This window comes from Rhineura floridana, chromosome 5 (genome assembly GCF_030035675.1).
Source record: "Rhineura floridana isolate rRhiFlo1 chromosome 5, rRhiFlo1.hap2, whole genome shotgun sequence".
Classification (NCBI taxonomy): domain Eukaryota; kingdom Metazoa; phylum Chordata; class Lepidosauria; order Squamata; family Rhineuridae; genus Rhineura; species Rhineura floridana.
The window spans coordinates 99,338,109-99,348,990 of NC_084484.1; the positions used below are offsets into that span (position 1 = coordinate 99,338,109).

The 10,882-nt window shown below is 38.8% G+C and overlaps 1 pseudogene; it reads right to left on the reverse strand.

The window, feature by feature from the left end:
- Nucleotides 1–7,985: 7,985 nt before the first annotated feature.
- Nucleotides 7,986–8,094, reverse strand: LOC133386297 (5S ribosomal RNA; annotated as a pseudogene).
- Nucleotides 8,095–10,882: the final 2,788 nt, after the last annotated feature.

Here is a 10,882-nt window from a genome sequence, read left to right on the forward strand (position 1 = left end):
TGTTGTTCTTCATTTGATTGATGGCTTTACTGACTTCATCCAAATTAGGGGATACTGCAAGCTCGTCTCTAGTTTGTTGTTGTGGAATTTGCGAGAAGACCTCACCAGCCACAATAGAGTTATTATTAAGGAGGTTGTGGTAATGCTCTTTCCAGCACAGTGCAATAGACTCTTTATCCTTAAGAAGTTTGGTACCATGCATTGAACGTAAGGGATTTGTACCATAATTTGTTGGTCCATAGATGGCCTTTGTGGCATTAAAAAAGCCCCTTGCATCCTGAGCATCTGCAAAGTGCTGGATTTCTTGAGCTTTCTTTATCCACCAGGTGTTCTTAAGTTCGCTAGTTCTTCTTTGGATCTCAACCTTTGCACTGGCATAGATTTTTTTCTTCGCAACACAGTTAATGTCTTTCTGCCATATCTGGAAGGCTTTCCTTTTCTTGTTGATGATATGTTCAATCTCACGATCATTCTCATCAAATCAATTCTGATATTTCTTAGTTTGGTATCCAATAGTTTGTTCACATGCAGCAATAATGGATGTCTTCAGTTTAATCCAGTGTTCCTCAACATTTTCAGGAAGTTCCATCGGTAGATGTTTCTTGAGAGTTGTTTGAAAGCAGGCTCGCTTAACAGGATCTTCAAGGGCATGGATGTTCATTTTACACCTTGGTTTTCTTCCTTGGAGCCTTCGTTGAGGAACAATATTAATGGCCATAGTGGATCAAATTAATTGGTGATCTGTCCAGCAGTCATCAGCACTCGTCATGGCCCTAGTGAGGAGTACATCACGAAGTTCTCTGACACGGACAATTACGTAATCCAGGAGATGCCAGTGTTTTGACCGAGGGTGCTTCCATGATGTTTTAAATTTATTTTTCTAGCAAAAGAGTGTGTTTGTAATAACAAGATTATGCTCTTCACATTTAGTCAGAAGTAGAATACCATTCAGGTTGCTATTGCCAACTCCTTCTTTCCCAATGGTTTCTGGCCATAAATTGAAATCCCGCCCAACTCTTGCATTGAAATTGCGCAAGAGGATAATTTTATCCTCCTTAGGTATCTCTGATAAGATGGTGTCCAGCTGGGTATAAAAATTTTCCTTGATGTCTTCATCAGCATCAAATGTTCGTGCATAAGCATAGCTGCATGCTGGGTTTTTGGCAAGTTTTAACTGGAGAGTTGAGAGTCGTTCATTAATGCCAATAGGAACTTCTGACAAGAGCTTCACAAGTTTATTTTTAATAGCAAAGCCAAGTCCATGTATTCATCGTTCTTGTTCAGGCAGTCCTTTCCAGAAGAAGGTATAACCTCCTTTTCTTCCTTCAGTTGTCCTTCTCCTGCTCTTCAAGTTTCTTGGAGTGCGGCTATGTCAATATTAAAAGTCTCAACTCCCTCACAATGACTGCAGTCCTGTGTTCAGGACATTCTCTATCTGTATTGTCCAGTAATGTCCGTATATTCCATGTTCCAAAATTCAATTGTCTTTTGTGACCGCTAAGTGGTGACCCCACTGGATGTGGTAATCCAGTCAGGGAGAAAGATGAGGCAGGCTATATTTAGGGTGCCTTTTCTAGCCCCCTCCCCATACGGGGTGAGCAGAGTTTTTACTAAGAAAAAATCAAAGCATAGATGGCAAATTGAAGGTCAGCCGATTGAGCAAGTTTAATCGTACAAATATCTTGGCCTAGTATTTCAATCCTCTGGCTCGCATCACCTACATAGCAAATCAATGACTCTCAATGCCCGTCGAACTATGAAAGCGCTTCTAACATTCTACTATACTAAAGGAGGGCAAGCTTTTATCCCAGCCCTCAAAATCTTTAATACTAAGATCATCCCTCAAACGACATATGGCACTCAAGCAAGTGTAAACATAAAATTTAATGACTTTGAGGTAGTCCAAAATATATTTTTAAGAACAATAATGGCCCTACCTAAATGCATACCTAACTGCATACTTCGACTTGAGGCAGGAGTTCAAACTATTGAATCTAAGATTTGGTTTTATATAATTAATACATGGCTAAAATTATTTTTCAATCCAATAGGTTTATCCCCCAATATTTTAATAGATAACTTTCATTCGCCATGGGCGCAATTAATATCTGATAAACTTTCAAAATTAGGCTTTTCATTCCATACTGTTCAACAACTTGGTTTCGAAAATGCCTCAAGAAATATATGCCGTTTGAAAGATATCGATTTTCAACATCAATTATTATTAGTTAAAAATCAAAGGTATAACCCCAGATGTTTTGTTCCAATGCCATATCTGTCCAATCTAAATATTCCCAAATACCGTAAGGCATTTACCATGATAAGATTAAATGTTCTTCCCTCGGCTCTCCTAGAAGGGCGCTATGCGAAGGTCCCTTACATAGATCGTCACTGCCCATGTGGAGAGGGAGTGGTTGAAAATAATATCCATGTCTTGCTTTACTGTTCGTTCTATAACGTTATTCGACAACAATTCAACAATTCATTTTACCTTTAATCACAAATATAGAACATAAACCATGGATAGCTTTGGATCAATACCTTCTGGAAGATCACTCTCCAAAAATATCACTCTCAATAGCAAAATTCTCTGCAGCAGCTATACTTCTTAGATCTAATATTATGAAAAACTCACAAAATATACCCAGACTTCATAATAATAATACTTCTAAATAAATTTTAGAATAGTGTATATTCTGATATTGAACCCAATCTAGAATTTGAAGAACTAACAAGTTATTCTTGTCAAATGTATTTTTTATATGATTTTAATGTTTGTACTGTTTTTATCTATGCTTGGCCAATGGGCTGTAACAATAAATTACTTACTTACTTACTTACTTACTATTCATTTGCTAAAGAACCTAATAATCTACTCTCAGTCAGTGCTTCCTCTGAGAGGGTTAATGAGATCAGAGATATGAACAAGGAGGATAGGGCAACAGCTCAGTGGTTTTACAATCAGTGTCCCAGGTCCAATCCCTGGAATATCCAGGTACGGCTGGGAATGTTCCCTGTCTGAAACCCTGGAGACCCACTTCCAGACAATACTGAGGAAGAATGATATCACTCACTGTAAGGCAGCTTCCTACAAACATTTCAAAGCTAGTGGTAGGAAGCAGGGACCTACTTACAAATGAAGCCATATGCATTACACACTGAGAGAAATTTGGGAGGTTTGCCTGCCTGTTTAAGGCTACAATCCTCTACTCTAATCCTCTAATCCTGAGAGTAAGCCACATTTAATGGTTCTATGTTTTTCTCCTGAGTAGACTTGTATAGGATGTATTGTAAAACATATCCTGCTTTTCTGATTTTAAAACACTCAAGGTGGCTCACAGCTTGACTTTTAAAGCACCCAGTCATAAAGAGAGCACATTAAAAACTACATTATTTTACAAAGACAGTGGTAGCAGATAAACTCACAAAGAACATTGTCGAAGAAGGGGTTGCTCAGGGCTGGGAACCTTTTTCCACATGTGGTGGGAATGTCAGATTAAGCAAACTTTTGGGGATAAGGTATTCATGTAATGTGAAAATATTATAGGGCACTCAGTTGTGTGGCCAGCAGTCTTCTCTGAGTTTGTTGAATATTTACAATGGACAGAACGTTGCACTTCCTTATAAAGAGATGTTTTTTTCTGTTTATGGCAGTGAGACAAGTTACACCTAAACATTGGAAGTCAGAAGAAGAAGGCACCGTACAAGAGTGGCATAACTATATCTGGTAGATGGCTTTATTAGAAAAAATGAATAAACAAGTAAAAATCACAAGGCATGTTGGCAAAGAAAACAATCTTATGACCCAGTGGTAGTTTTTTGCAATGGGCATGGGAGCAATCTGCCTCATCATCTCTCACATGGATCATTATGGAGGGACCTGCTGGGATAGAATGGACAGTTTGACTGACTGTCACAAAAGACAAGAACTCAAGGATCATTTACATGTATACAATGAGTATGCTGTATTGTTTTTGATGTTATTGTAAAAGCACAAATCAAGTTTTAAAAAAATATAAACTCACAAAAATTCCACAGAGATATGCCAGAATGATTTTACAAACTCTTCCCCCCCTTTTATTGTATTCCTTTAAAAAGTGTATGGAACAAGGAAAAAGTTAGGGAACAAGAATGTTTTTAAAAATATATTTATATTATTCATTTCATTTATGAAATGCTTGCAATGAGGCAGCCTGAAGCGATTTTACAATATTTATTGTTTATTAATTAAATTTCTTAGTCACTTTTCTTCACCAAAGTGAACCCAAATCAATTTACAATTAATAAAAAAGTTAAAACCATACAAAAACGTAAACAAAATAAAAAGTTAAAAACACATAAATATAACAGTGGTGGAACAACCCATCCCCTAAAAGAGGGTACAACAAAAGAGCCTTCCAAAATTAGGAGCTGAATGTTGGGAGAAATGTTTGTGCCTGGCACCTAAAAATAGATAATGATGGATCCCTGGGGAAAGCATTCCAAAAGTGTGACGCCACCACTGAGAAGACAAGCTCTTGTGTCACAACCCTCTGCACCTCTCTTGGAGGGGGCACACAAAGAAGGGCCTCAAATGCCAAACACAGGGTCCTGGTTGGTTCATATGGGGAGAGACAGTCCTTGAGGTACTGGGGTCCTGAGGCATATAAGGCTTTATATGTCAAACCAACACTTTGAATTGAGCCCAGAAACTAATTGGTAACCATGTAGTTGTGCAGAGTTGGTGTTAAACGTTCAGAATGTCTAGCCCCAGTGAGCAGTCTGGCTGCTGAATTCTGCACCAGATGCAGTTTCCAAACATAATAACATATGTAAAACAGTTGTATATATAAAAGGTTAAAACAAATGCATGTATAAAAATGGAATACCCACTTTGTTCAGAATATACTAATGAACATAGTTAGCAATCCAAACCCAAGATCTACCAAGATTGGATGAATTTGGAATAGGTAGTTGTCCAGCTAAGCCTGGGCTTGGCTGGGGTTGTGCTGGCTGAAATCCCACATCCTGGCTCAGCTGATACAAGTCCTCCATCCGAGCTCAGTCAAAGCCAGATGCACCAAGATCGGGGTGTTCCAGGGGCAGAGGCATGTACCCAGTGACTATGCTGGCTGGGGCTGATGGGAGTTGTAGTTCAAAAAAAGTAACTTTTCCAAGCTCTGCATGTACCCCTATTCCAGACTCTGTTCAGCTCAGTCATATGATGCAGTGGAAGTTACACTGGCAAAAAGGATGGTGTAGGTTAAACTATTTTAAAGGCTTGTTTTTTCTTTGCCAGACTCAGGCTGGCTCAGCCAGCAGTAACCTCACTTCTGAAAGGAGTTTGGAATGGGGTGAATTATACTGGCATTATTTATGCCAGCATAAATTATGCTGGCTTCCTATAGTTTGCTCTGCCCCTCTTGATATGAAATAGTTTTAATTTTAACATGATTGTTTATAAGTTTATTGATCAACATTTTATTATATATTGGTTACAATTTTATTGTATGTTGTTTTCCCCCTTTTTTCTTAAAATGTAAGTGTGATATATATATAAATGCATAATAAAAATATTAAAAATAACAAAATCAGCAAATTATATTTTATCATTCTGGATTGGATCTAAACTTACCATTGTGCTTATAGAAAACTCATTGAAGTTAATGGGACTTTTACTAACTTAAGTTCCATTTATTTCAGCGGGTCTGTTTTAAGTGTGACTTCAGTCTGGATCTAACCCACTCTTTCTTACAACCATTCAGGCTCTATTATTATTATTATTATTTATTAAATTAATATCCCACCCTTCCTTCTAGAAGGTTCCCAGGTTGACAAACAAACACAAAAAGCACTTTAAAACAAAACATATTAAAAAACAACTTTAAAAACGTCTTAAAAAGCAATTCCTACACAGACACAGATTAGGATAAGCTCCCTACTTAAAAGGCTTGTTGAAAGAGGAATGTCTTCAGTAGGCGCTGAAAGGATAATAGAAATGGTGCCTGTCTAATATTTAAGGGGAGGGAATTCCAAAGGGTAGGTGGCACAAAACTAAAAGTCTACTGCTTACGTTGTATGGAGCAGACCTCCTGATAAAATGTAATCTGCAGGAGGCCCTCACTTGCATAGCACTGTGATCGACTGGGTATATAAGGGGTAAGATGATCTTTCAGGTGTCTATCCATGGGCTCATCTACATGGGAGCATTTATTTGTAGCAAATACACTTCTTTTACCTTTATTGTTGATTTGCACTGTCCGCAGTTCCTGCTCAATGGTAGCTGCCAATCGGTTTTTCCCATTCATACAAGTAGGCATTCCTCTGGGAAGGATGAGTCTCACTATTTCCTTGTGTCCTCGGCCTCTAATCATACATTTCCACTCCCTCTGGTTGCTAGGTAACTGAGCATGCTCAGTCTGTTCTACCAGCTGCAGTATGTTCCTTTAAAAAAACCCAGGAGTGCGAATATCTGTGTTTTCCCTGCTTATGGTCGGTCAGATACAGCTGAAATGCAAATCTTTGTTTGAGCAATGTTAAGTTTTTGTGCGCAATTTAGAGGGAAAAGAAAATAGAGGCACTGTTTGCAGCAAAAAAAGCCAACAGAACAGAGGAGAGCAGCTGGAACTTGCTTGTCAGCCCACAGGAAACAAAATGAAAGAAGGGAAGATGAGATTGTGGGCATAGAGAGGAGGACAATTGACACACTCACCTAAAAGCATCAGAGCAAAGCGTCTGCAACCACTAGAGAAATGGAGTGGAAACTTTTTTCTCCACTTTTTGTATTATCAGCAGATTGGGTTAATATAGATCTACAGGGGAAACCTGCATGATAGCTTCTGTTTGCCAGTAACATCATGCGAACCGTGCAAATTTAAAGGAGATGTGAATAGCACCAAACACATAGTAAACCACCTTGTAGAAGAGCCCTATGCTAACAAATGGTAATGACAAAATTTACAAATAATCTTGGGATCGGGTTACAAACCATTTTGTTTTCAATACAATTGATAATTCCTTCAATTTAACTGTTTGTGAAAGTACACAAATGAACTAGTGGCCCTAGGCCCAAGGTATGGGCTGTGGTGGATCAACAGAGCCAGCTCACTAGGCCAGCAAAACATTCACAGTGTAGAATGCTCCTCTTCAGGGTGCTATGTCCTCTTCCTAGTATATTCCATTTCATCCTCCCTCCCTGGTCCTCCACCTCACACCAGACACGCAGCATTCTGTGGCCATTGAGTATGCTGAACCCTCACTGGGCTGGTTTTTTTTTTTTTTAGTTCTTCCTCCTAGGGTCCCCTCCCTCAAATTTATTTCTACTTATGCAAACCTTAGTGGTCCCCGCTAAGCCTACTAAAATCTTCATCTCATATAAGGGTGCCACAGTTTTGGCTACGTAAGGACATATGTTTCCCAACAAACATAAATCTAAGTCCACTTCTCAATTTAAAAAGAGGAGGCTATGAAAAATTTCATTTGCTAACACACACTTTCCTCCTTGTACAATATGAAACAGAGCTATTGTTTTAGTCAAATATTTGTATCTTGATTAATCTAGTTATGAAAACACACTTATTTGATTTTGTTAATTTCTACCTATTAAGGAAGCCAGGATTTGTACAAAGAGCCTCACATCATTGTCTGAGGAGTAGGATAGGTTTAAGGCTGGAGTAGGTTTATGTTGGGCTACACACAACCAGATCACACAGCCCTCTTCAAGCATAGAAGGGAATACAAATACACAATATGCTTCTCTGATTGGAAAGTAGAATGGGGCCTCTGAGCACTGTACTTGTTTCCAGTTGTAGATCCAGCTCAAATCCAGGGCCCTGCTTAAGCTCTTCAGCTTTAATTCTGAGGCTGGAGGCAGCATATGTTATTTGTTGTTATATGCCTTCAAGTCGATTACGACTTACGGAGATCCTATGAATCTTTTTTGGATATATTCACAGGGTTTTCATGGTAAGAGGTATTCGGAGGTGGTTTACCACTCCCGTCCTCTAAGCCTACGGCACCTGGTATTCTCAGGTGGTCACCCATCCAAGTACTAACTAGGCCTGACCCTGCTTAACTTCCGAGATCCGGCGTGTTCAGGGTAGTATGGCCGTAGCATTAAAGTTATAGATACATCAAAAGCAATGTGCCTCATTAACCTAACTACACTTTCTAGGAACTTTTGCCCTGAACTGACTAAGCATGTGTTCGTAGCCTCTGAGATCTGACGAGATAAGGCGTGTTCAGGGCAGTATGGCCATAGCCAAGCCAGCATATAGTTCTGGTTTTTCTGCTAAATAAAAAGGAGTTAAAACACCAACATTGCCTAGCCATAAATAAATAAAAAACTCATAGGTAACATAGTTTCTTATTATTATTATTATTTTAGGCAAATATTTTTCCTATTTTAGGAGTGCTCTAAGTTCCTTAGTGTAAAAAAATAAATCTTAAAAGAGATATCTTAACTGAACTAAGAGAGAATCAAGTGACAAAGAGGTTCAGATTAAGTGTAAAGTGATGTAAACTGGAGCAAAAATAATTTTCAAAATTTCCTAACTTCACATGTATACTTGTGGGGTTTGAGCTGGCAGTGGATAACCAGGAAGGAGATTTGGGGGTTGTGGTAAATAGCTGGATTAAAATTGTGCAATGGATGTGAAAAAGTCAAATTCCATATTAGGGATTATTATATTGTAAGACTACAATATAAATAGCACGTTTATGTAAGGGTGATTTCAGACGGGAGGTTTTTGTGGAATCAGTGCTGCTCAGCATACAGGGGTGGTGATGGTTTTTTTGCAGCATCCATACGTTGTCATAATCAGAGTACCAGCCCATACTATTTATTTATCTATATACCATAATTTCATTTAAAAAATCATAGAGGTATATGGCAACACATACTCTAAAAACCACACAAAAAAACAAAATCACAGATCACTGGGTAAGTATAACTGGAAAAAATTTAAATTTTCAATATAAGCTTGACAGCATTGAAAAGTTTTCAGCAGATGTTTAAAGATTAATACTGAAGATGCCTGACATCTTAGCATGGAAAATAAAACTATATTTAGTATAGCCAGTCACTGCTGGCATGGACGCTCATTAATACACTGTGTGGTGGTGGTGGTGGAGGTGGTGAGCTTGTTACATATGTAGTGAAATGTCAGTGGGTGGTCTCTAACAACACATTTGCTCCATACCTGAGCACAACCTAGCCATTTCATTTCTGGTGGACCAAATGACACATACGTTCCTATTTCTACCAAGTGCCATGTGTTGAAGGCATGTTTGAATTTCAACAACTCAGTTAGTAGAAGCTGTTCTCTTAACATCTCCATACAGTGCACGCTGCGGGGTTACCTTGAAGACTGTCATTGGCTTGCCCAGCTCCACTGGAATCAGACTCAGACTTCGTGGTGTATTTTTCTCTAGCAAGTTTAACGAGAAACTTCAGTTCACAGCGCTTCATGGATCAACTTAACAGGTCACAAAAGATTCTGCATGTCTACACAGCATCACTAGGCATGACTACTCAAAGCTAAGATGTCGCAGCAATTAGACAACACTTAAATAGGTTTGGGCGGGCTTTTTCTACTTGCATGAGAAAGGTGTCACAGAATGGGAAAGCATGCACAAACCAGCACTCCTCCTGCCAGCACAGTTGTCTGTGTGTCTGGGGCAATGGCAGTGACGGGACCTCATCAAGATCAGAGGAGGTGTGTGCTTCAGTGGCAGCTTGGGCAAAGACAGGGGGTGGAGGGAAAGAGAAGGGGCTTGCTCCTGATCAGTCAGCATTCCCTGTGTTGTAACTGAAGCTAAGGGGGAGGAGCTGTCACTGTCAAAAGTGTTGATGCCATCTGCATCAGCACTTCCTGGTTGCAGACCACTGGGACCCTCCCTTTGGTCCCATTTTGTATCTTCATCTTCATCATCATCAATTTAGGAACACTCCACGGGGCTCATGACAGCGGCAACAATGCATCCATCAGGCTTTCTTTTTTTAAAAAAATAATAATAATACAGAGGAGTTGCCCAAGACCTCTTTAGCACTCTTCTTTACTCTAATGAAATTAAAAATTAAAAAAGAAAACATACAAAAGTGCAGGACTCCATTTGCCCATTGTGAAACATGTCAACAAAGGATGGCAACATTTGCTCTCATGTGAATCTCTGGTATGATCCAGCAGGGTATTTCCTATTATCTTTCCTTACTAATTGTCCCCTGCAGGACTAATTCCAGCTAAATATTCTCCATGTAATTGGTGTCCCCTTATAATATGTAGACCTGTGTAATCATCTGCAATCTTTTCTAGGTTCTAATCATGGGGACACAACCAAAATGAAATTGGTGGGGAATAAGCCAAAAGGATCAATTTATTTGAAGGTAATCTCACCCAAATTATGAAGAGCGAATGGGAAAAGCAAGAGGAAGCAGCACATTGTTTCTTGTTTTTCTTGAATAAAGAATGGTTTCGCTTTCTCTTTTTCCTCTAACATAATTTCTCATCAAACGTACCTTAAATATTTGAAACAACTATAAATATCCTTCAAAAACAACATTTTGCAACACTTTTCTCATTACTAGATCTAGCTGGGAACTCAAGTCTTAAATTTGCTGAACCTGCACGAAAGCATACATGTTAGTGAACTGTCTCTAAAATATATACTATATTTAATCACTCTTGGAATGAGAACATTAATTTTGATGCAACTATATCAGTCAAGAATAATCTCAATACCTTCCCTCGCTCCATTTCTTAAATTTAACCACTCCAGTCTTAAGATGTTTGAGTTATTCAGATCTTCATGTATCTGTGTATCTTTTCCTGGTGATAGCTTACCTACCTCCTTCCATATTTGGGTAACAAACTAAGACAGAAAGTTATTTTAGGGGGACAAGTTG